The sequence below is a fragment of the Hemicordylus capensis genome, chromosome 1 (genome assembly GCF_027244095.1).
Source record: "Hemicordylus capensis ecotype Gifberg chromosome 1, rHemCap1.1.pri, whole genome shotgun sequence".
Classification (NCBI taxonomy): Eukaryota; Metazoa; Chordata; class Lepidosauria; order Squamata; family Cordylidae; genus Hemicordylus; species Hemicordylus capensis.
In genome coordinates this window covers 294,063,115-294,087,528 of record NC_069657.1, presented here as the reverse complement: position 1 = coordinate 294,087,528, position 24,414 = coordinate 294,063,115, and positions in this window count along the sequence as shown.

Sequence of the window (24,414 nt, the reverse complement as noted above, 5' to 3'; positions counted from 1 at the left end):
GCTCTGCACATGGGATCCTTCTGTAATGGCCGCAAACCAGCTTGAATTCAAACCAAACCAGGTTTGGCTCAAGGGGATGCAAAAAATGAACATGCCCAGTCCGGTTTGATACCGGTTCAGATTCAAACCAAACTGGAAAAGTGGTTTTGTGCACATCCCTATCCAGCTGTTAGATAGCTCCATTTAAAAGTCTGGAAGCAGAAGAATCCCTTAGTTCCCCATTCTACAACCAAATCAAGCATCCTAAAATATGTCCTTGTGACACATTGAGCCCTTTCTCATGATCACATGGGAGGACTTCAGGGCGGGTGGTGAGGAAGGCAGCAGAAGTTCACTTTCCCCACAAATGATCTGGCTGTTGAGTCTGGGAAGGTCAGGGCACATGATCCTGCACAACCAAAAATCAAGCATCCTTGTATGTAATTCAAGGTAGTATAAAATACCAAGTAGATACAAATGATTGTCTGGCATTAAAGCATCTTTTCTAGCATCTGTTTCACCAAACCTGTCCATGTTTTAGATAAATTCATTTTTTAATTTCTTCCAGTAGTTATAATATGGCCTTTTATTACTGTTAGCTTCTTCAAATCCAATAGACAAAGTTGGCTATCCAAGCAGGTAATAATCTAATGAAATTTCAGAAACCATTTAGAGAATAAGTACCTCTCATAGATTAAAAAGATACATTCCAAATACTATCCTTGTGACACACTGTGGAGAGGAGAGCTGGTCTTGTGGTAGCAAGCATGACGTGTCCTCATAGCTAAGCAGGGTCTGCCCTGGTTGCATATGAATGGGAGACTTGATGTGTGAGGACTGCAAGATATTCCCCTCAGGGGATGAAGCCGCTCTGGGAAGAGCAGAAGGTTTCAAGTTCCCTTCCTGGCTTCTCCAAGATAGGGCTGAGAGAGATTCCTGCCTGCAACCTTGGAGAAGCTGCTGCCAGTCTGTGAAGACAATACTGAGCTAGATAGACCAATGGTCTGACTCAGTATATGGCAGCTTCCTATGTTCCTATCCCAGTGTGTATTCGTTAAAATTCAGGCTTGGAAAGCTTGAAGTGCTCAAGTCATGTTGAGCAAGTCAGTGAGCAGCAGCAGTATTTGTCAGTGTAAAGAAGATGCCTTGCCTTGCTCAGCTAGACTGAAATTGAATTTCATCACTATCTCAGGGGCAAACTGCACATTCTGATAAACACTTTCCCCGTGTGCCAATTCAAAGTCCCAGTGGTGATTGCCTAGCCCTACGGCTGCCGCTTGACTTAAAACAGGCAAACATGCAGAGCCAAACTGTACATTTAATGAAATATGTACTTTGGCCTACAAATTGGGTTACATTGCATGCAGTCCAGTCAAACAGTGTATCATACCTGGAAAATCCATCACCACCCTCTGGTCACAGCATTGCACATGCATAATGCATGAATCTTATGAAGCAAGAATACAAGGGGCAGAATGTTCTGGATACCCCCTAGAAAGACCAATTCCTAGGGCAGCATCCAGACGAAGATTTGAGTAAGCAGAACGCTTCCACTCACACATGGAGGAAGGGGTGATTTTCACTCACCCCTTCCCTCTACAGTCCCCCAACCTTCAGGAACATACTTTTGATAGGCACAGATGGCCGAGGAGGGAAGGTGGGATTGCCGACATTACCACACCTCCCTGTGTATGAGCAAAAGTGTTCCACTCGTACGAGTCTCAGTCTGAAAGGTATCCCTTGTGTTTGTGGTGGATGGCCTTGCTGGCCTTGAAAAGCAGCTGCCTCTAGTGTGCAGATTATTGCAGGATTGCTCAGTTGGGGCAAGATTCCCTCCAGTACCCAGGACCATCGGAGGGCAAATGGCTCCCTACATCCAAGACAACAGAAACCCCTTGTGTACCAGGACTGCTTGGCAGTCCCACATTTCTCTATCTCTAGGCCTGCCCTCAATTTCCCCTCCTAGTGGCCCAGGATCCTCATCCCAATGCCTGATTCTTTGCTCAGTTAATTGACATGCCTCATCTCTTTGGTTCTTGTCCCCCCCGGAGTTAAAGATGATTTATAACTCAACTTTATTAAGCACAAGGAGGTTAATTTAAAAACAGTTTAACAGCGAGCCACCCCTGCAGTCGCTGAAGTCTTTTTAATCACCACAAGGGTTTGTTTTAATTTGTCTTTAGATTTTTATACCCTGAGATTTTATACAATCTCAGGGCAATTTACAAAACATTTAAAATAATATAAAACTTTAAACAGTTAGGGATGTGCAAACCAGCTAGACTTCAAGCTGGTTCGCCATCAAAGTGGTCCGGTTACTGCCTCTGGGGGGTGCTGCCATGGCTGGGGGGGGGGGTGAATCTCCAACAATTCCCCCTCCCCACCACTGGCCTCCCCCCAGCCTCAAAATGGCCCAGTTTGGGCTGTTTTTGGCCTGCTCTGGACCTCTCTGCGCTGGCAGTGGCCATTTTCAGTGGCCAGCAGAACCAACAGGGACACACTTCCCTGTCAAGCTCCCGGCATAGGTCATCCACTAGAGTGACCAAGGCCATTACATCCCATATCCAGGATGGAATCCAGTTTGAAAGGGGTATATATAACCCATATTATCCATGACCCTTTGCAGCTGGGACGTCACCACACACTCTATCATCTTGCGCTAAAATGGAAGGTTAGAAATAGGTCTATAGTTGTCCAGGCTGGAGGGATCAAGGGAGGGCTTTTTAAAAATAATGGTCTTACCATCGCCTCCTTGAGGGATAGTGGTATCTTGCCCTCCGTTAATGAAACATTAAGGCCTCCAACCATCTGCCTATACCCTGGAAGATTTTATTAGCCATGAAGGGCAAGGGTGAGTTGTGCATTATACTAGAAAGCTACTTCATATCTCCCCTGTCTTGCAATTCAAGAGCAGCAAGGGTTCCAATTTTTAAGCCTTGAGGGGGGAAAACATGGACTGACATGTTACACAGCCTTATGAAGGCAGAGCAAGAGCTCCATCTTCGTAAGGAGTCTAAACACTAGCTGTGGGTGAGGTTTGCCTTATAGCACAACACATCAGAATGGGTTGGGGAGGTAATGTTTGCTTCTCTCCCCTTCCCAGAACAAACAAACAAACAAACAAACAAACAAACAAACAAACAAACAAACACCATTTTGTTACGAGAGAGTTGTATCTTACAATTTTACAAGGCATGATTTTAAAATATCACTTCCTGCTCATTGCTGTTTCAAAATGCTGTCTAACAACTATGTAATACTGAACATATTGGGACAATGAAAAATATTAGATAATTACAATTCTAACCCTGTATAATGCAGAGTGTAATATATAATAGGGGTGCATTTTTGTTGAACCGTGATGTAGGAGTCTTCAGTCGTGATCATCTACCCCTGGAAAGGCTGCTATTTCCACTTGGAAGAACATACACAAGTGCTTAATATCCCATATAATTTGGCTCAAATGAATAAATAACTAAAAAAAATCCTTTTCATCTCTGGCTACTCTGGCTACTAATTTGTTGTACATCCAGAGCCTTTGGATGGGGAGGTTTATAAATGTAATAAATAATAATAAATAATAAATATTTCCTCTGTACATGTGAACAAATCCTTAGATGTACCATGTGGCGCCTTGTTGCTAATTAGGCCAAGATAGGCCCTGTTATTTCTGCTGAAAGCCTCCCTCAAGTTTCATTGTGTATTCAAAGCAAATACCCTAACGTTTAATATTATGTTGAACGGCATAATGATCAGAGCTTCCCAGAAGCATTCATACCTCAAGGTTAAGTGCCTTTTTGTTCAGTGTTACTTTAAAAATAAGCTCCACAAACAATGTGCTGGGTGTCTTATAGAAAATCTATTAATAACTCTTAACCTAAGTCATCTTCAACTAACAGCTTACCCTAGCCCTATGATGGCAAAAATATGATCACCTTGCATTTAATGATAATAAGGATCCCATGTGACAAATCATTATCCCAATAAAACTGGCTACTATCTTCCATCTTTCCACTGTCTTTTGGAAATAGGCTGCAGTCCATCAAACCTTGCTCCCTTGGAAGTAGGGATGTGCACGAACTGCCAAACCATTTCTGGTGTTCGAGCCGGTTCGAAGGTGTGTGTGGGGGATAGCTTTAAGGTGCGGGGAGGGTGTCCTTACCTCCCCTGCTTCGTTTCCCCCTCTGGCACTGCCTCAAAAACTGCTATTGCGGGGTGGCTGTATACCCTCTTGCCACCCTAGTCAGTGTAATACTGGAAGTGGCCAATGGGCATGTACACGGTAGTACGCTGACCGGGGTGCCGCCCCACAGCAGCGGTTTTGGAAGCTGCACAAGAGGGGGAAATGTGGTGAGGGAGGTAAGGACATGCCTCCCCATGCCTTAAAGCTAACCCCACCCCCAAATTCTGGGAGTGATCCTTATTTGGAAGGTCCACTGATGCAGCTGCACTTAGTGAATAAAAATCCATGCAAGAAAAGGCTCCTCACCTGGTTTCATGAAGCAAAGTCCGCCCTAGGTGACCCCTCATACTTGCCATATGTGGAACCACACTGGATTCACTTTTCCCACTCAACAGCAAAATTGTTTGGCCAGTCAGATTTCACTCTGATTCCAGCACATGAAGAGACCTGGGGGTGGGGAGTGCCGTGATACAGGAAGTGGTGGCAAGTGGCAGAGGAGCAAGTATGTACCTGTTCTCCTCCATTTTAAAGGTGCTGGGGATGTGCTTCAGATCATGCTTTGAATTGTGATTCGTGCACATCCCTATTTCTTTCCGTAAGTCTCTTGTATGGAAGGTGCACCTTGATGTTGCTCTAGCCACTAGGGATGTGTGAAACATTTTGCGTACAGAACGATCTGTACAGATCTACCTGTTTCAGGCAATTTGTACACAAAACAAATCAGCCCTCTGGAAGCCTGGCAAGAATCGGCACCAAAACAAATCGCCTGAATTTCAGAGCCGAATGTTTTGTTGTTTCCGACCTCCATTTTGTGGCGATCTCCATGTATTCTCCATTTTGTGCTTTGACGTCATTTTGAATTTCCCGCCCTTCCAAGCTTCAGATTGGTGAATGGAAATATGGGCTGATCTGCTGACGATTCCCTCCTGGTTTCAGATTGGCTCTTTTGGCTCTTGCCACTGCTGATTGACCCCACATTGGCCAGGGGAAGGGTCAAAGAAGGTGCAAGGGTGGGGGGAGTTCAAGGAGGGATTTTCAATTAGATTTAAAGAGGCAGCAGCCACCATTCTGCCTTTCTGCCTCATGGGAGAAGAGAGAGAAAGAGAGAGCTTTGCTTTGCCTTGTCTATTGCCTTCTGCCTTGCCAGCCAGCCGTGCAACCCTGCCTGCCTGCCCCTGCTGTGTGCCAGCCTGGAATGGATTCTCTGCTGCATTGCTTTTCTGTTCCTGCTGCTGATTCAAGAAAAGAAAATTCTTTTTTCACCCCCTTCCTTCTGCTGAGAGAATCACTGCCTGCCTGTGCCTGCTTTCTGTGCCAGGCAGCCACCAACCCCAGAGCCCCTGTGGCCTCTGGCCACCTGGCCAGCTATCTCTCCACCCAACAGATTTTCCAGGCTTTTGCCCCAGTGCCCCCCGACTGAAAAAGGAGAACTGAAGCCTGAAGGAGAGAGAGTAGACTCAAAGACCAGACCACAGAAGTGGACAACTGGACACACAATGTGGGTGAAGCCCTAGACTGAGTGAATATCCATTTCACACACACCACACACGTCTCTGGAATTGTGTATTCTTGGGGTTTTTTTCCTGTTTGGAGGGAGGTTTTGGGTTGCAATTGAATTTTAAAAGTTGTGTGTTGTTTAGTTTAGAAGAAGTTTAAATAGGGGTTCTGTCTGTGGGAGGGATCCCCATTAGCTAGTACTAGCAGTGGTTAGAAGGGTAGCATAGCCTCGTTTAAAAAACAATTCTGTCTTTTTTTCCCATTCCAAAGATTTTTTTTTTTTTGGCATTTAAAAAAAAAAACAGAAGCCTGTCTTCCAGCCCTCTGTGCCCATAATATAGATCAGTATTAATATTCTCTGCCCAGCAGCCTACAAGATCTGAGTGGGCACACACTCCACCCTCCTCAATGTGCATTTAGTTTACCACCCAGCCTTAAATAAGGACAGCCTTCATCCACCACCCCAGTCCAGCAGCAGCCTATTATTCCCTGCCCTGCAGCCTACAGATTTTGGGCAGAAAAGGACATGAAGGCAGTGTGCAGCCCACTGAATTGATGCTGAAATAAAAATGATGAATGTCAATGTGATAATATGATGCTGATGCTGATGATGTGACGATGAGTTGTTCATGCTTTTCTGTTTTGTTTGTCATTGTTCGTCATTGAAAATGAATCCACTCTCATTTGCTACCAGAGAATCTACTCTCAGAACACCTCAGAAACAACAAAACTCAGTACCCCATGGACTTGTGGGTATGGGGGTGGTTGGCACCCTATGTGCACAACAACACCAATCGCTCTGGACCACCCAAGTGTCCCCCAAGTGCAGTTATGGGGCTGCTGAAATCCCCATTATTCCCTATGGCGAAAAAGCTTAAAGACGAACAACCTTTGGAAATTATTTAAAAATCACCCCTTTCACCAATGTCTTTGAAATCTGGATGGTAGCAGGCACCCATTGGGGCACTACTGCCTGACCAACTCTTCTGCCCCCCCCCCACTGCCCAGTGCTCTGGGGGGGCTATTTTAAACTTTTGTTATTCCAAAGGAGGGGGGCAGTTAATATCTCCTGCACTTAAAATATTCCAGGGCAAATTGATATGTGTTGAGATCTGTGGGTGGGGTGAGAAAGTTACTGCTCAGGTGGAAATAGTTCAAAACAATTTCCTAAGGGGAAGTCTGGGCCTACCCCAGGGCACTCCTGCTGCTTATCTAAGAATGTAGGTAGGGCTGCCTTCAATATCTGTTACATCTGGCATTGCTGAAGTATTTTAAGAAATTAGGCAACCTCCTGGAACATCATTTAGTTAAATCTTGCTACTTGTATTAGATGGGTGGGAAACTTGCTGTCCTATATTTTGCAATTGTATTCCCTGCCCTTGATAGAGGAACTTAAATCTTGGAGCAGAGGAAACATCAGCGATTGGCTCCTTGAGCGGGATGCTAGCCAACACCCCGTTGCGGTGCAGTGCTCAAAGTTTTCATCTTGGTACTGCCAATATAAGAAACATAGAAGTTTCTTGCAGTACCTGGTTAAGTTCACCTGTGCACCACCGAGGAAGGCATTTACCATCTTATGCCTTCAAACCATGCCTACAGCACATCTTAAAGGTAGATTTAGCAAACTCCCAGTGAAGCAGCATCTTTGCCCTTGTGGTTCAGGACAAGTGGTGGACATTATCCATTATGTCCTACACTGCTCCTTTTATGATGTGATCGGGGTGAAATGCTGAGGCAGATTATTGATACATTTAAAGGCTCTGATGTGGCATGCTAAACTACCTTCTTGCAGATGTGATTCCATATGCTATTCACCAAGTAGCTGCCTTTGCTTTATTGTCTTTTAAACTTATTATTTATTCATTAATTTTATTTAAAATATTTCTATACCACCCAAAATTTGCTTCTCTGGGTGGTTTACAATTAAAATAATTTAAAGCATCAGCTCAATTAACAATTAAAATCATTTAATACATTGAAAACATTTAAAATGCATTATTAAAAATATTAAGACTATGAATCTAGTTAAAAGCCTGGGTGAATAAATGTGTCTTTAGTGCCTTTAAAAAAGTTGTCAGAGATGGAGGAGCCCCCCCCTCTTATTTCAGTATGGAGCACATTCCAAAGTCCAGGGGCAACAATGGAGATGGCCTATTCCCGAGTAGTCGCTAGACGAGTTGGCGGTACCCGCAGACGAACCTCTCCAGATAATCTTAATAAGTGGTGGGGCCCATGGCAAAGAAGACATTCTCTTAAATACCCAGGGCCTAAGCTGTTTAGGGCTTTATAGGTAATAACCACCACCTTGTATTTTGCCCAGAAACGTATCAGCAGCCAGTGTAGTTCCATCAACACAGGAGTAATATGGTCTCTCTTAGATGACCAAGAGGCCAACCTGGCTGCTGCATTCTGAACCAACTGCAGTTTCTGGACTACGTACAAAGGCAGCCCCGAAGGCAGCCCGAGAGCATTGCAGTAATCCAGCCTAGAGGTTACCAGCATATGTACCACCGTTTTGAGGTTGTCGAAAGATATTTATATCTTCTAGGCCTTTCTCTAAATTGCAGAGCTCTAGTCTTATTCTATATGCTTTATTTATTGTTGTGACTGCAGGTGAGTATTTTAGATTATTATTTTAACTGTATTTTATTAAGATTCTCCACCTTTCTCTTTCTGTTATGTTATGCTTATGTTATTGTAGCAAATTGGTGTGTGAAAATTTCCTTTCTTGACTCAGGTCAGTCAGTGAATAAACTGGCTGAACCAGTTTTAACCAACTTAGCAGCCTAACTAGCTCAGAAATGATTCCTATCAGCAATGAGTCATTTCCTTAGCAAGCTCAGAGAAGCTACCTATGAACGATTAAAAATCCTTAACTTTCAAAACCCAGAAAGCTAAGAAAAGGATTCTGGTAAACCCAGAACGTCTGGTCGGTTACTGCTGCCACCAGATCTCTCCTACGGGCTACTCTGGACATTGGAGTGGTCAAAGATCCCTGTTCATCTTTTCCTCCTTGCTAACAAGCAAGTGCATAAATCCAATTGTTCTTCCAGGCATCTGCCTGCACATGGAGCTAACTTTTAATTTGACCAAGCTCTCATTGAGACGCCTTTTGCACCAGAAAAAGCCCCTTTAAGGCCTCCTTTTTTCCTGCTGGGTTAATAATCAACCTTGGGAGGCTTGTAAAAAGTAAATAATAGAGGGGGGGGAATACTTTTTATTACTACAGACTTGTTCCATCTGAGGCATTTAGCTTTTTAGATACACTTAAAAATGCTTAACTTGGTTACAACAATGCTTTAATACGCCTTGCTGGTTCTAAGGTGGCACACTTTGAAATCTTAGTTACTTTGTTGCAAAGAACAGATATTTAAGAAAATACAAAGCACACACACCAAGAAATACACATTCCTGATGCGATATACACTCTTTTCCTATGCTAAATTCCCAAAGCTAAAGACCCTGGCTTCCATCCCTTGAACTCACCAAACTCCTGATGAGAATCAAGCCTCCTGCAATCCTCTCTTACAAGGAACTGCAGTCATTCTGCTGCAGCAGAATGCCATTGCTGCATGTCGTCTTCCATGCTCCCAGCACAGACTTCCTTTCTTCTTCCCAGAATCCCCCCTGCAGCTTTTATGTCCCACCCACCTGGTCGACTGATTGGTTGAGCCCTGGAGTTCACCAGCCTGTCAGTCAAGTCAAGGGTTCACCTCCTGTTAACTCTTTAGAGGGTGGGACTAGTCACCCAGCATAGCATAGTGGTTAGAGTGTTGGACTAGGACTGGGAAGACCTGAATTTGAATCCCCATTCAACCATGAAACTCACTGGGTGACTCTGGGCCTGTCATGTATCTGTCAGCCTAACCTACCTCACAGGGTTGTTGCGAGGATAAAGATAACCATGTACACTGTTCTGGGCTCCTCAGAGGAAGAGCAGGATATAAATGTAAATGTAAATAAATAAATATTTCATATTTTTTGCTCTGTTTTAATGTTACATGATATTCTATGTTTTGTAATATCGTGACAATTGGTTACAACAATAAATAAATATATTTAGTTACAATGCACAATTAATGTGTGAAATTCACTGCCACATGATGTGGGGATGGCCACTGGCTTAGATTGCTTTAAAAAGGAGTTAGGCAAGATCTTGGAAGATGGGTGTACTACCATTATTCACCATGATAATTTGTTTTATTTGCCCTTAAACAAACAAACAAACAAACAAACAAACAAATGTTTTGTTCGTTTATTCATTCATTCATTCATTCATTTGTCGCCTTTATATACCGTACAATATAAAATCCCAGGGTGGTTTACAATCCAATCAAAACCTTAAAATCATATGAAGGGATTAAAATTACCATAAATGAATCTTTAAAACAGCATAAACTAGAAGCATAATAAAACAGGTGTGTTTCCAAAAGTCATTTAAAAGTAACCAGAGATGGGGAGATTCTGATTTCTGATTTTGGGAGTGTGTTCCAGAGCCTCGGAGCAACCCTAGAAGGCCTGGTTTTGGGTCACCACCAAGTCAGCTGGTGGCAACTGTAATTGGACCTCCACCAATGATCTTAATAGGCGGCAGGGTTCATGAAGAAGAAGACACTCTCATAAATACCCTGGGCCTACTCTTCAGGCTCGATAGCTAATAACCAGCACTTTATATTTTGCCCCAAAACCTATTGGTAGCCAGTGTAGTTCTTTTAAAATAGGAGTAATGTGGTCTTTATCGGTGGCTGCAGAGATCAACCTAGCTGCCACATTCTGCATTAGTTGCAGTTTCCAAACTATGTACAAAGGCAGCCCAATAGCGAGTGCATTGCAGTAGTCAAGCCTGGATGTTACCAGCACGTGCACCACTGTTTAAGGTTGTTTTGCTCGAGAAATAGACGTAGCTGGTGCACCAGCTGAAGCTGATAAAAAGCACTCCTGGCCACTGCCTCAACCTGAGATAACAGGGAGGGGTTTGGGTCCAGAAGTACTCCCAAGCTACATACCTGATCTTTCAGGGGGAGTGTAACCCCATCCAGAACCGGCTGTTCTAAACCACTTCCTAGGTTCTGCCCTCCCATAACAAGTACCTCTGTCTTGTTTGGATTCAACTTTCATGTAGATGTTAACAAACATTGGAGATAGAATGAAACACTATGGGACTCCATACAATAGCTCTTGCTTTGAAGAGCAACAATCTCCAAGCAACACCATCTGGAATCTACCTGAGAGGACCAGGTTCAAAGCTTGGGGTGCTCACTGGTCCAGTACTATCACTAGAGGCTCAAGTGGCCTCTGTGGCTCAGAGTGCCTTTTATCAGCTTCAGCTTATACACCAACTGCAACCTTACCTGGACACAGTTACTCCTGCTCTGGTAACCTCTCACTTTGATTATTGCAATGCATTGTATATGGGGCTGCCTTTGAAGATGGTCCAGAAACTGTAACTGGTGCAAAATAGGCTGCATGATTATTAACTGGGACTGGACATTTTGACCATATTGCGCCAGTGTTTCGCCAGCTGCATTGGCTTCCAGTCCATTTCCAGGCCCAATTCAAGATGCTGGTTTAAACTTTTAAAGCCCTAAATAGCTTGGGACCTGGGTTACTTGAGAGAGTGCCTTGCCCCATATGTCCCAACCTGGACCTTAAGGAGGCCCTCCACTTGGTGCCCCGACAAACAAGTTGAGGTGGGTAGCTACCAGGGAGAGGGCCTTTTCGGTGGTTGCACCCCATTTATAGAATATCCTCCCCAGTGAGGTTCACTTGGCTTCATCACGTTGTTCTTTTAGATACCTTTATGTTCAATCAGGCCTTTTAAATTTTAAAATTTTGATCTGATTTTAACTGATTTTTAAAAAAGTTTTAAAAATATTGTTTTGCACAGTATTGCATTTTGTATTTTTTCTCCATCCCCCTTTTTGGTCTGTTATGGTTTAGTGTGTTGTGTGTTTTTATCTCATGTTTTAATGTGTAATATAAGCCACCCAGAGAACAATTTGTTATGGGGTGGCTAACAAATAAAGTTGTTGCTGTTGTTGCTGCTGCTGCTGCTGCTGTTATTAGGTAGAACCCCCTGAAGTGGTCCAGAAGAGATCTGAAGACGACCAAAGGCCACACTCCCCCTGTTGATTCCTAATTGGAGGTCATGCATCAGGCCGACCAAGGCAGTCTCCACTACATAGTCCACTGAAAGCCAGTTTGAAATGGGTCCAGATAATCTGCTTCTTCCAAGACTGACTGGAGTTGAGAAGCCACCACCCTCTCAATCGTTTTAGATTGTGAGCCTTTGGGGGATATGGAGCCATCTTATTTACTTATTTATATTTTTTGTGTGTAAACAGTTTGAGAGACCTGTCAGAACTTTTGTTGAAAAGTAGTATATAAATATTTGTAGTATCTACAATGGACCTTTGTATTTGGAATCACTCTGTGTTCCAATTAAGAGCTCTTGCTGACCAGTAAAAAATACCCTAGTAGTAAAGAGAATAACACTGCAGTTACTATTCCAGATTCATTCCATTCATATGCCACTATCCATCCCTGGAGACACGAGGAGCATCGCATGGAGACAAAATAAGCCATGTGAACCAGCCCTAAGATTAAGCAACATCCTAAAACACACATACATTAATGTGGCAGATAATATATTCTTAGTTATTTATTTACATTATTTGTATTCTGCCTTTGTTCTTTTCTAAAACATTTTATATGTTGGGGATGAAGCACAACGTTATTCAAACTGGCCAGAATACTAAAGTCAAAACCTTTTCAGTGTCAAAGCATCATTGCAGCTGTTAAAATGACATTTGTAAGCCACAAACGAGCGAACTACCCAAGTGATAATGTATTCAAGTTCAATACTCCCACTCTATAGTAAGTGTGTTAATCTATAAAACAACAATAACCAGCCCACTGGGAAATTCAGGAGTCTAATAAAACAGAAAAAGAGAACTGTTATTTTAAGAAATTTGTTTCTTCTTTTCTTTTTTGCAGCTTGGGACACTTCTGAGCTTTGTAGGCTGGCTACATTACTTTCTTGTTAGATGACCACTGGGATGTTTTAATTGGCGTGTGATTTCTGCCCACTGCCCAATGGTGCAATATTAACGTCATGCACTATTTCCCTTCTCTGTGCTTCTTGAATTTGTGTCAAGGAGGGACTGCTAGCTCAACTCATTTAGTGAAGGGTTTTTCACATCACTGATAGCAACGAGTTCAAATATCTTAGTTTGGGCCCAGATGTAATTTGTACTGTCTAAACCATGCATATAGACAGCCTAAGCAGAGGACCCTCAACATTTACATCATTACATAGGAAGCTCAGTGCAGTCTGACTGGCAGCAGATCTTCCAGATGTACAGCTAGGTAAGTTCAGACTGGACCAAATGGCCTTATGGGGGCCCATCCCTTGATACAGCCCCCCTTGTTACGAGGTCCCCTTATTAATTAAAGTTTTAAAAGCAGTTTACATGGAAAAATAAATAATGGATAAATAAGATGAGAATGAAGAGGGGGTTGTCAGGGAAATGTTAATCTTCTGTCACATTCAGGGATCACCACCCCGCCCTGGACATATTCCAGGTTGCAGCCACAGATGCAAGAAAATTCTGCAGCAGCCTTTCAGAAGTCCAGCCCTTTGAGGCACCAAAAAGGAGCCTAAAAATTGGAGTTCAGACTGACTGCAGGATGAGAACCTGGCACAGCCTTTGACTTTCAGCTCACCCAGCAAACTGTTGGCTGCTGGCTTTCAGGATGAACAGATTCTTCAGCAAGAGGCGGAAGGGAAGAAGAAGTCGACTCTGTGGACTGGGGTGAGGACTTTTTCAGGCCTTCTCTATGCTCCTCCATCCCTAGTGTGTGTGGGAACCCCTAGCCTGTCTCTGGAGGAGTGTAGAGAAGGCCTGAAAAATTCCTCACCCAAGTTCACAGAGTTGACTTGCTATGGGGCACTCTGGAATTGCACCTGAAAGCCCAGCCATAACGGCACCATTGAGCTATCCAGGTTTTCAGACATGGATATTTCTTAGCCCTACCCAGAGATGCCAGAGATTGAACCTGGGACCTTCTGCATACAAAACAAGTGCTCTGCAACTGACTGAGCTACAACACCTTCTCCGGTCTCTACTCTTAAATGTTAGTAGTAGTAATAGCTGACAAACCTCAGACTAATTAACTAAATAGTAATATAGTTTTGCATACAATGCAATTACTAGTGTCAGAATAGACATGGGACTATCCATGCTTCTTAAAATTAGTTGATACTAGATAAGTTGAACCCCCACTGTTTAACATTCCCACTCAACCTTCCACTCACTATGGATAGTAACTGATCAAAACTTAGCCACTGTGTCCCACTACTAGTGTGCTAGGTAGAAACCAGTGGTAAACTTTGTTCCTCACTTTCCCCCTACTTCTTCCTGCTTGTCTATTGGTGAAGAGGCCATCCAATGTGCAACAAATGCACCAACTTAACCAGGGAAGGATAGGTAAACTACCCTTTCCCTTCTAAACCTCCTCGCCCCCCTTTCCAGCCTCCCCACTTTCAAGCACTTTCTATGGCAAGCCTTAAGCCAGGCTCTGATCAAGCACCTTAGCCAAGCCGATCAATTTCTCATTCAGACTTCAAGCTAAATTATCCATAGCTGTATGCTTGCCTTAGCTAAGATTTATTGCCTTGCCGAACTGGATGTTTGCCCACTGTACCCCCATATACCTTTAATAAAACTTTTGAACTCTATTTCTGCCTCCTCCTCTTTTCCAAGACCTCAAACTTGCTCAGATTTGATACTGGAACTAAACTGCTTCCTCTAGCCAAGCTAATTCCTCATGCTAAGCCAAAAGCATAGTTGGAGTGTCTAGCCTGCACTCCGGTGCAGTTCTGGTAACTGATCACTATGAAAAATGAGTAAAAAGAGCAAAATTGGTTTCTTACATAAGCCTTAGGATGGGAGCTATGCTGCGCTGAAAGCACCATTATACAATAAAATTAAATGAAGTGAGGAAGGTGGCTACTAGGGAGAGGGCCTTTTCAGTGATGGCACCCCGTTTGTGAAATAGCCTACCCAGTGAGGCTCAACTGGCACCATCACTTTATTCTTCTAGACTCCAAGTGAGACCTTTCTGTTCACCCAGGCCTTTTAAAATGGGGGTTAAAAAAGTAACTATTTTTGTATTTTGTCTTGTTTTGTTTTAATGTGTTTTTAATTGCAAGTTTTAGTCAATTGTTATTTTATTGTTTTACTTTGTGAGCCACCCATAGAACAATTATTATGGAATGGCCAACATATAAATTTATTATTGCTGTTATTATTATTGCCAGTGAGATCACAGGACATTTTCTTCATGGGTTGCATCCTTTGTATATCATGAAGGATATAGTTCTGGTCACCAGTTCTGTTCACCATATCTTAAGAAGGACACTGTAGAACTGGAAAAGGTGCAGAAGAGGGCAACCAAGGTGATCAGGGGCCTAGAGCACCTTTCTTATGAGGCAAGGCTACAGCTGTAGTTATTATTTGTCTTAACTCCCTATCCAATTTGGGAGGCCCTTGGTCCAAAGCAGAATATCTGTTGCTAATAGGGAATGTCACTGTAAGACTTTCAAGGTCCTAAAAACTGATCCAATCTTAGTTGTTTTCCAGTCTTTCCCATTTGTTCTGGCGATTTGCGCAGGCATTTCTTTTGGAAACCATCTTCCCTGTGTTTGTAAAAAAAACAGTTCCAGCTACAGAACAAATAACAAAGCAAAAATGTAAAATAAATATAAATGAGTTCTGAGGCTCCAAATAGCATGGGGAGGAGGAAGATAAGAAGAAAATAATTATCAGGCTGAAGAACTCAGTACAGAGACTGCTGCAGCATCACCATCTTGGCTCCTCTTCCTGCAAGGTTACAGCATCTGGGGCTGTTTAGTTTGGAAAAGAGGCGACCATGGGGAGATATGATAGAGGTGTATGTAATTACACACGAAGTAGAAAGAGTGGACAGAGAGAAATTTGTTCACTCTCTCTCAGAACACAAGAACCAGGAATCATCCCATGAAACTGAAGGTTGGGAAATTCAGGACCGACAAAAGGAAGTACTTTTTCACACAGTGCATAATTAACACTATAGGAATAACCCTACTGGATCAGGCCTAGACCCATCTAGTCCCGCACCATGTTTCGCATAAGGGCCCACCAGATGCCCTGGGAAGCCTACAGGCAAGAGCTGAGGGCATGCCCTCTCTCTTGCTGTTGTCCCCCTGCAACTGGTACCTCCAGGCATCTTGCCTCTGAGGCTGGAGGTGGTCTATTACCCTCATACTAGCAGCCAGTGATAGACCTGTCCTCCATGAAGGACATAACCCCTAAACCCCTCTTAATGCAATCCAGGCTGGTGACTGTCACCACGTCTTGTGGCAGAAAATCCAATTAACTTATGCAATTCTCTGCCACAGAATGTGGTGATGGCCATTAGCTTGGATGGTTTTAAGACACACTTGACACACTCACCTTCAGTATGTAACAGGTGATCCATGTATTATTTATTTATCTTGGCAATAAACTCCTGCAGATTGTTTTGTGGCTGTATGAAGCCTTTTTGTAGTGAAAAGAAAACATTGCACAATCAATACACTGTGTGGCTACCCTGCCTGCTTTTTGAGATGCACTGTATATCCTTTTCAGCTGAGCACAAAGCCTAGAGAATATGTCCTTGCAATGCAATGCTTGCAACCTTTTATCAGACAAACAACTAGCCTGTGTACGGGTTCCCTTCCAACTTCACTTTCTTCAGCTGGGAGGTTATGCTGCTTGTCTGTGGGAACAAAATGAGAATAAAAATATCCTACATAGACAAAACTGTCATTTTAAGATGAAAGAGTTTAACCCACCATCATCAAACGAGGTGAGTTCTTCTTTTTAGGAGTCAGTGCTGAGAAGACAGATCTGCTCTCCTTGCTTCCTGCAATCTCGTTTGTATATATTAGCATTTCCTCAAACTTTGCCTAAGGTATTCTAAATATTGCTGAGCTGAAGTGAGGAAGGGACATGTTTCACAATTGTTTTCTGGTGTGTGTGTGTGTGTGTGTGTGTGTGTGTGTGTGTGTAAGGTGCATACATTGTTGGATGCATGCCCGCATTTTGATACAGTTACAATTGCACATCCCCATTCACATTGTGTCACACTTAAGCCAAGGGCGTAAGAACCGTTGAGCAAGCGGGGACAATTGTCCCCAGGCCCCAAAGTTTGGGGGGGGCCTTGGCAACCCCTCGCCCTTGGCCAGAGTGCCCCATTGCCCCCTCCCACACCCAGCCAGCAAGCAAAGCACTTGCCAGCTGGGAAAATAAGGCACACCCCTCTCCTCTCCATCCAGTGTTTCAATTGCTCCCTTTCAGCAATCCCACCAACCACTTACAGGGGAAACAGCACTCTGCTGGGGCTGTTACAGCCCTGTTCTCAGCACTGACCCTGCCCCCTTACATCTGATATCAGATGCAGGGGGTGTGGCTTGGGGCGTGCATGCTCTGCACGCACAAAGGAACACCCAGGGGGTGGAGAAGCCACCAGTTGGACTTTGTCACCTGGCCTGCAGTGCACCAAGTTGCCTATGCCCCTGACTTCAGCTACACAGAACTAGAGCTGAATTAGGAAGACAGTCTTGCCATAGAATGGTGATGGACAATGAAGCTGCCAGAGCAACATGGCAAGGCAGGAAGTCCTGGCCCAGTTGCTTGGGCAAGAGGGACTTGCTTTCTACCCACCCCCAAGCAACAGCAGATTGAGCAAACATATTTGTTTGAAAACAGGCATGGGGGGAAATGAACAAAAAAGAGAAAGGTAGGATACTTTTGCCAATATTTTAGCACCACCTGAAATTTCCCTACAAAATGGAAATTTGTACATTTTTTATGCAGTCGTCATTAAAAAGCTAACATGGCTACTCCTCTGGAAAATATTGCAGTAGTCCTTGAGCTAGCTTGTCTTACTTAAATTTTTCTGTATGTTTTCTTCTCCTGGACTTCAACACATACTTAAGCCAAGTATTCTACTTCTGATATTAAGGTGAGGATAATACTAAGTACATCTGAAACCTAGAATTTCCCTGTTACTTTTTCACACACACAGGCTTTTCAGCACACACAATTATGGACAAATTAGAGCTTCTCCTTCTCTGAATGTTTTTAAGAAGGACCTAAAAACATAGCTGTTCAGCCAGGCTTTTAATTTATAGTTTTCAAGCTTTGGTTTTAGAGTTTTTATTGTATTTTAATTTTTTAAAAATTATGTTAATGTTTTAATAGCAATAGCAATAGCAATAGCACTTACATTTATATACCGCTTTATAGCCGGAGCTCTCTAAGCGGTTTACAATGATTTTAGCATATTGCCCCCAACATTCTGGGTAATGGTTTTATATTGTGAAATGCCCAGGGGCTTGTTTTGTATGGGGCGGTAGAGACATGTAATAAATAAATAAATAAATATGTTTTATAAGATGCCACCTTCAACTGTTCTTCCTAAAGCATCTATTGGAAGAAAACAATTCACTTTTGCAGGCAGAGGCGTAACTAGGGAAAACGGCACCTGGGGCAAGCACTGAAATTGCACACCCCCCCCACCGCCCCCCCAACATACATCTGACTGACACACGTTTCAGAAAACTTTTATTTTAAAAATTTAAAAAATTACAAAAATTACCAAAAATTTCAAAATGCACTACATACTTAGGTTTTTCCTCACAACAACCCTGTGAAGTTGGTTTGTATCTCAAACATCAAATTATGATGCAATGATGATACATACTACATTATACTTAGGTTTTTCCTCACAACAACCCTGTGAAGTTGGCTTGTATCTCAAACATCAGAATTATGATGCAATGATGATTATTATGATTATGATGCCCCTCCCTCGCGCCCTGGTTCTGTTCCTGACTTTCCCTTGTGAGTGACTGTATTTTAACAAAACGAAAACCAAAGACTCCAAAGTAATTCGAGGGACTAGGGTGATAGTGCTAAAGACTCCTTATTCTCCCGCTGTTAAAGAAAGACTCCCCTTTTCCAAAACCGTGCGCTATTTACACCAGAAAAGGTTTCAAATGGAGGGGGAAGCATTTATGCATTTATGCTTTGTTTTATGTTACGATTTCAAAGTTAGAAAAACTATAAAAGGGCCATTTTAGAGAAGATATGCACTGCCTTAGTTGCAAATCCTGCTTTTTTGAGATTCCCTGCAATTGAATAAAGCGATAATATACACCTTTGCTATTTAAATTTGTTGGAGAGTATTTATGACAATAAAAAATGAAATGGCATTTCAGATGCAACATTGGTTGCCTAAGACCACTCAGGTTTAACTAATCTTCATCACATTGACAAAAAGAGCAATTAAAATGAAAATCCATGACTAAAACCAAACCACTTTGGGGTTGTTTTTAATGAAAGGTGGTATATAAATTTAACAATAAATGTTTAGAAGTATATACTTTCACCCCCTGCCCAACCTACAATTAATTCCAGCTTATTTTCAAAGGGCTTCAAGTTTTATTTACAAATTGCTTGGCAGCACCAATGTTTAAGTAATCGCTAATAGCTCCTAATGATAGTTTTACTTATTGTTAAATTTATATACCACCTTTCATTAAAACATTCTCTGTTCATCTGATTTTCAGTCTGGTTAATTAAATCGGTGGAGGTTTAGACTTTCCTGATGGGCTGAAACAGCTAATCCATTTTGATTATGACATATAATTAAATTAGCTTGCATTACATAGTGAAAAAGTCCAGGAAGGGAGAGATGGGGGGATGTGGAACCCAAGGTTCCACATCCCCCCATCTCCCCCTCCCTGAACCTTTTCAGTTAAAACGTGGTTAGATTATAGGGGGGGAAGGACTTGAATGAGCAAAAAGGGGAACTGGTTCGGGTGTTCAGGAAGTTGTTCAGAAGAGGGAATTGTTCAGGAAGTTTGCTCTGGTGTGTGTCCTCCTCTTGACGCATGCGCGACTGGTGGCGGGGTGCCGGGGCGCGCCGGGGAGTGAGAGTCAGAGACTTGGACTATGAAGACGCCACGGCTCCCAGTGCTGGATGAGCAATGCCAATGGTGGGGGGGCGGGCCCGCCGGGACCGGGGGAGGGGGCCTGCTCTGCAAAAATAAATAAATAAATAAATAAATAAAATTAAAAAAATTTTTTTTTGGCAAATCGGCGGGGGCACTTTTTGGCGCCCCCTGCCAAGTGGCACCCGGGGCACGTGCCCCCCTGCCCCCCTATAGTTACGCCTATGTTTGCAGGTATGCTTACGTAACAAAATACACACAGCCTTGTGTACAAGTGTGGGCCTGTATGTACAAAAAAGGAGATCCTGAGATTCAAGGCCACTTTTCACAGTATGTTGGAAAGCCATGGATGCCTACTATCCTAAATAAATGTGCCTTTTCCTTTTCTTTTTAAGGTCACCATTGTTGTTATAGAACAGGAAATACATGAAGTCCTGTATTCCAAGTTGTGTCATTGTATGTTCTTAGGCAACTGCCTATTACTATTTCTTAGTGTTCTTTATCTATAAAATGGAAATAATTATTGACCTATCTCACAAGGTAGTTGTGTGGATGAACACAAGCAAGATTATAAAGCACATTGCAGATTAAAGTAGCTGCAGCAGCAGAAATTTTAATATCAATGAGCCTTTAGTCTTAGAATTGAATTATGCTGCCCATGTGCAGGGCTGTTTGTAAATTGGGGGAGAGCATATAAGCTTCTAGCATTCAGACCGTGTTACCTCTGAAACTATAATACATTTCTTTATCAATATGCTAGTTATCTCATTTATTCTTTACAGAGGTTGCAGTGGAATGAGGTCCCTCTATATGGCTGATTTACAAGTTGTGAATTTCTTCTTTTTCTTTGTAACATACTACAAAGAAGCTTCAATTTTTAAGGCAATATCCTGACTTCTCACAAAAAGGGAACCTTTCAAATGAGAGTCTTCCTATTATTATCTTCAACAATACAGTGTGGTGGCAGCAGCTCATAAATGAGCATGAAGATATAAGCTGCAGCTCTGCACACAGCCCTGCACAGATAAGTGGCTCTTTTCCTCTGATAATAGCTTTTTCAAATCTGTAAACATCTTTTTGATGGGAAAGATAAAGAGGCCTTTCACAAGATGTTCTGCTTGGCAAATATTAACTAATTACAGAATATCTGCATGTTGAGTAAAGCCTCTCCTTCAGCTGCTTCCAAAGTAGACATTGACAAGAAGACTGTATAAAATGGTTCATGACAAAGAGTTAACGTCAAACGCTATACGGTTTACGTGATTTTTAGAGGCCAGCTATAAGGCCTGGCTCACATGGGCTTTCTCAACAGTTGATGACTGCAACATCAAGGGATAACTTCATGTTAGCTTTCATGGCCATCAAAGGAGCTATCCTAGTTCCTTTGCCCAAGCATAATTTATCTGGGCCTGGTACTAAGTTGCTTAATAGTCTGCTCCTACAACTCCAAGGATTTTTCTGGGCATCCTTTGATGAAACCTGTGTGTTCAGGTCAGGAAGATTCTTACAATGCAGCTTCCAAAGAGGGGCTTTTGGATTGTATGTTGGTGAAGGTGTATAATGAGGGAGATAACGAATATGCAAGAGGAATGGTTTTATGGTGGCTGCCATTGAGGGGCGACATAACATTTCAGAGGTTGAATAGCTTGTTTTGCTTTCATATGTTTTGGTGCTAGCCTCAGGTTTCAGAGGGTCCTTGGCAAACTGCCCTCCGTGAGTCCCTTCTACCTGCACCGGACCCAAGAGATTAGCTGCTCTGTCACCGCATGTTGTCTATGGGCACAGAGGTGGTCTTGGGAATCAGCAATAAGCCCTTCTGATGGCCCTGGCAACTGCCCAACGATGCCAACTGTAGAACCCAAAGAAAGAGTTGTGGTATGCAAGGACAAAACCATGGAGTTAGATCAGGGATATTAACGGTTTAATGAGATAGATATTATGTATAGAGTAGCAAGGGCAGACTGCTTTTCAGTGCTCTTGCTGTTGGCTGTTTGTTAGCCCCGCCTCTACACCAAGACTGGAATAAAGGTAAAGTGTGCCATCAAGTTGATTTCGACTCCTGGCACCCACAGAGCCCTGTGGTTTAATTTGGTGGAATACAGGAGGGGTTTACCATTGCTATCTCCTGTGCAGGATGAGATTATGCCTTTTTATTTATTTTATTTATTTATTGTTAGATTTATATACCGCCTTTCATTAAAAACAACCCCAAGGCGGTTTACAAAAGTTAAAACACATAATAAAAATGAATTAAAAGTATTTAGCTAAAAATATAAAACCAATCCGATATCAAAATATATAATATACAAAATACAAAAACTATACATGGATAAAAACACTCAGAAGCAGCAATAAAACAATCATGTAAAGGCCTGGATAAAAAGCCAAGATTTAACCAGCTTTCTAAAAACTGTGACAGAGTCTGAGGAGCGAATGGCCACAGGGAGAGCATTTCAAAGCCTGGGGGCAGCAACAGAGAAGTCCCTGTCTCGAGTGCACAACAACCTAGCCTCCCTCATTGTCGGCCCGGAGCAGAGCCCCCTCAGATGATCTCGTCAAGCAGGCAGAAACCCTTGGGAGCAGGCGGTCTCTCAGGTATCCTGGGCCCAAACCGTTAAGGGCTTTAAAGGTCAACCCCAGCACCTTGAACTGGACCCAGAAACACACTGGTAACCAGTGCAGCTCTTTCAAAATAGGTGTGATGTGATCACACCGGGCAGCTCCAGATAGAACCCTAGCTGCCGCATTTTGTACAAGCTGCAGTTTCCAAATATTCTTCAAAGGCAGCCCCACGTAGAGCGCATTGCAGTAATCCAGCTGTGACATGACTAAGGCGTGGGTAACTGTGGCCAGATCTGCCTTCTTGAGAAAGGGACGCAGCTGGCGCACTAGCCGAAGCTGTGCAAAGGCACCCCTGGCCACCGCCTCCACCTGAGCTTCCAAAAGCAGAGCCGGGTCCAGTAGTAGCCCCAAGCTGCATTACTTGCTCCTTCAAGGGGAGTGCAACCCCATCCAGAACCGGTAAAATCTCCTCATCCCAATTGGCTCTCATCATGCTTTCAGCATCTTCCTATATTGCTGCTGCCCAATATAGGTGTTTCCCATAGTCTGAGAAACATACCAGCGGTGATTCCAACCCGCAACCTTCTGCTTGCCAGTCAAGCATTTGCCTGGAACACAAGTAACTAAAGCCCCATTCAAAAGCTGGTCTGGATCAAGAAATGGATTAACCAAAAACACCACACCATCCCTTGACACTGGCCCTATTCAGCGTTAAACTGTTGTTCCAAAAGTCTCTAAACATTTATAAAAGTAATATTGCAGCAGGGTTTGAGTTTGTCACAAGACTGACTCTGCCACCAAAAAAAAAAAAAAGGCCCACAGTGGAATAAAATTATTATTTTTTTTGCTATTCATTTTAGTTAAAGAAGGCCATAGCTGTAGAGCAAGCAGGTGATTTTTTTTTGTGTGTGCTCATTCATCATTTCATATGGGCTAACTTTACTGCCTTAAATATTTATTACTTAATCCCAAAAAGTAATAATAGTAATGTTCTAACTTTTCTCAGGCTGTGTTCGCTCTGCAGGGTAATTACTTGCAACGAGTGCTAGAGGGTACGCTATTCCCAAGCTGAATTGCTCTGGCTAGAGCAAAAAGATATCAAGATGGTTCTTAACTTTCTGCTATGTTCCAGTCCCAGAGCTATTGTGAAAATATGTTATTGTAAGCAAAGGAATGGAATTTTCATAGTCTCAAAGTCGTTAATTGCAAGATTAACAGTTTCCCTGCTAGAAAAAGAAATCACCCAGCTGTCATGTTCAATTGCTGGTACCATGTTTGTTTATTCACTTTGCTAATTCAATATAGCTAAACAAAATTTCCAATAAAGCCAATAACTTTCATTCTTTTTTAATGTGATTCTAATCCTTTTTTTTTAAAGCATGTAGGTTGGGATGTTTCTGCAGCTGAAGCATTTGCGAACAGCGATGTACTAAATTCAGTTTTTACACCCAAACAACAAGGAAAACAAGAAGTCAAAGAAAGGAATGTTCTTGTTAACAAGTTGGAAATGGTGAAATGCACACATCTAGGGCAGATTCTTACACTCTGATCTACTATAAAGAGAACAGGCATTAAAGCACCTTGTAAGGATATAGTGTAGGCCTGATTCTAGGCCACAACCATGCTTGTCCAGGAGTGTCACAAAAATGTACTGTGTGTGCTACTCTAAATTATTTCTTTAAAAAACACCTACTACTACAAATATTTATATACTGATTTTCAACAAAAGTTCCCAAAACAGTTTACATACAAAAGTAATAAACAAACAAATATGGATCTCTGTCCAATCTAAAAAGAAACATAGGGTGACAGCCACTGGAGGGATGTTGTGCTGGGGCTGGATACAGCCAGCTGTGCTACCCCTGCTAAATACAAAGAATCACCACTTTTGAAGGTGCCTCTTCGCTCAGTTAGCAGGGTATAGTCCAACTTTCATTCATTAAAGAGACCCAAGCTGGCTAATAAAATCAGTTTATCAAAATCAAACCAGTAGCCAGTGCTGCAAAAATTGTGTGAGGATGGTGCTCGCCATCTGATCTGACTGGAGCACCAAAACTTGCAAGGAGGGAAAACAGGTACCTTCAGGATGCATCACAGGCATCTGGAACCTGAGAGAGAGAGAGCCCTTCCTTAAGTAAGGCAGGAGGAGCTT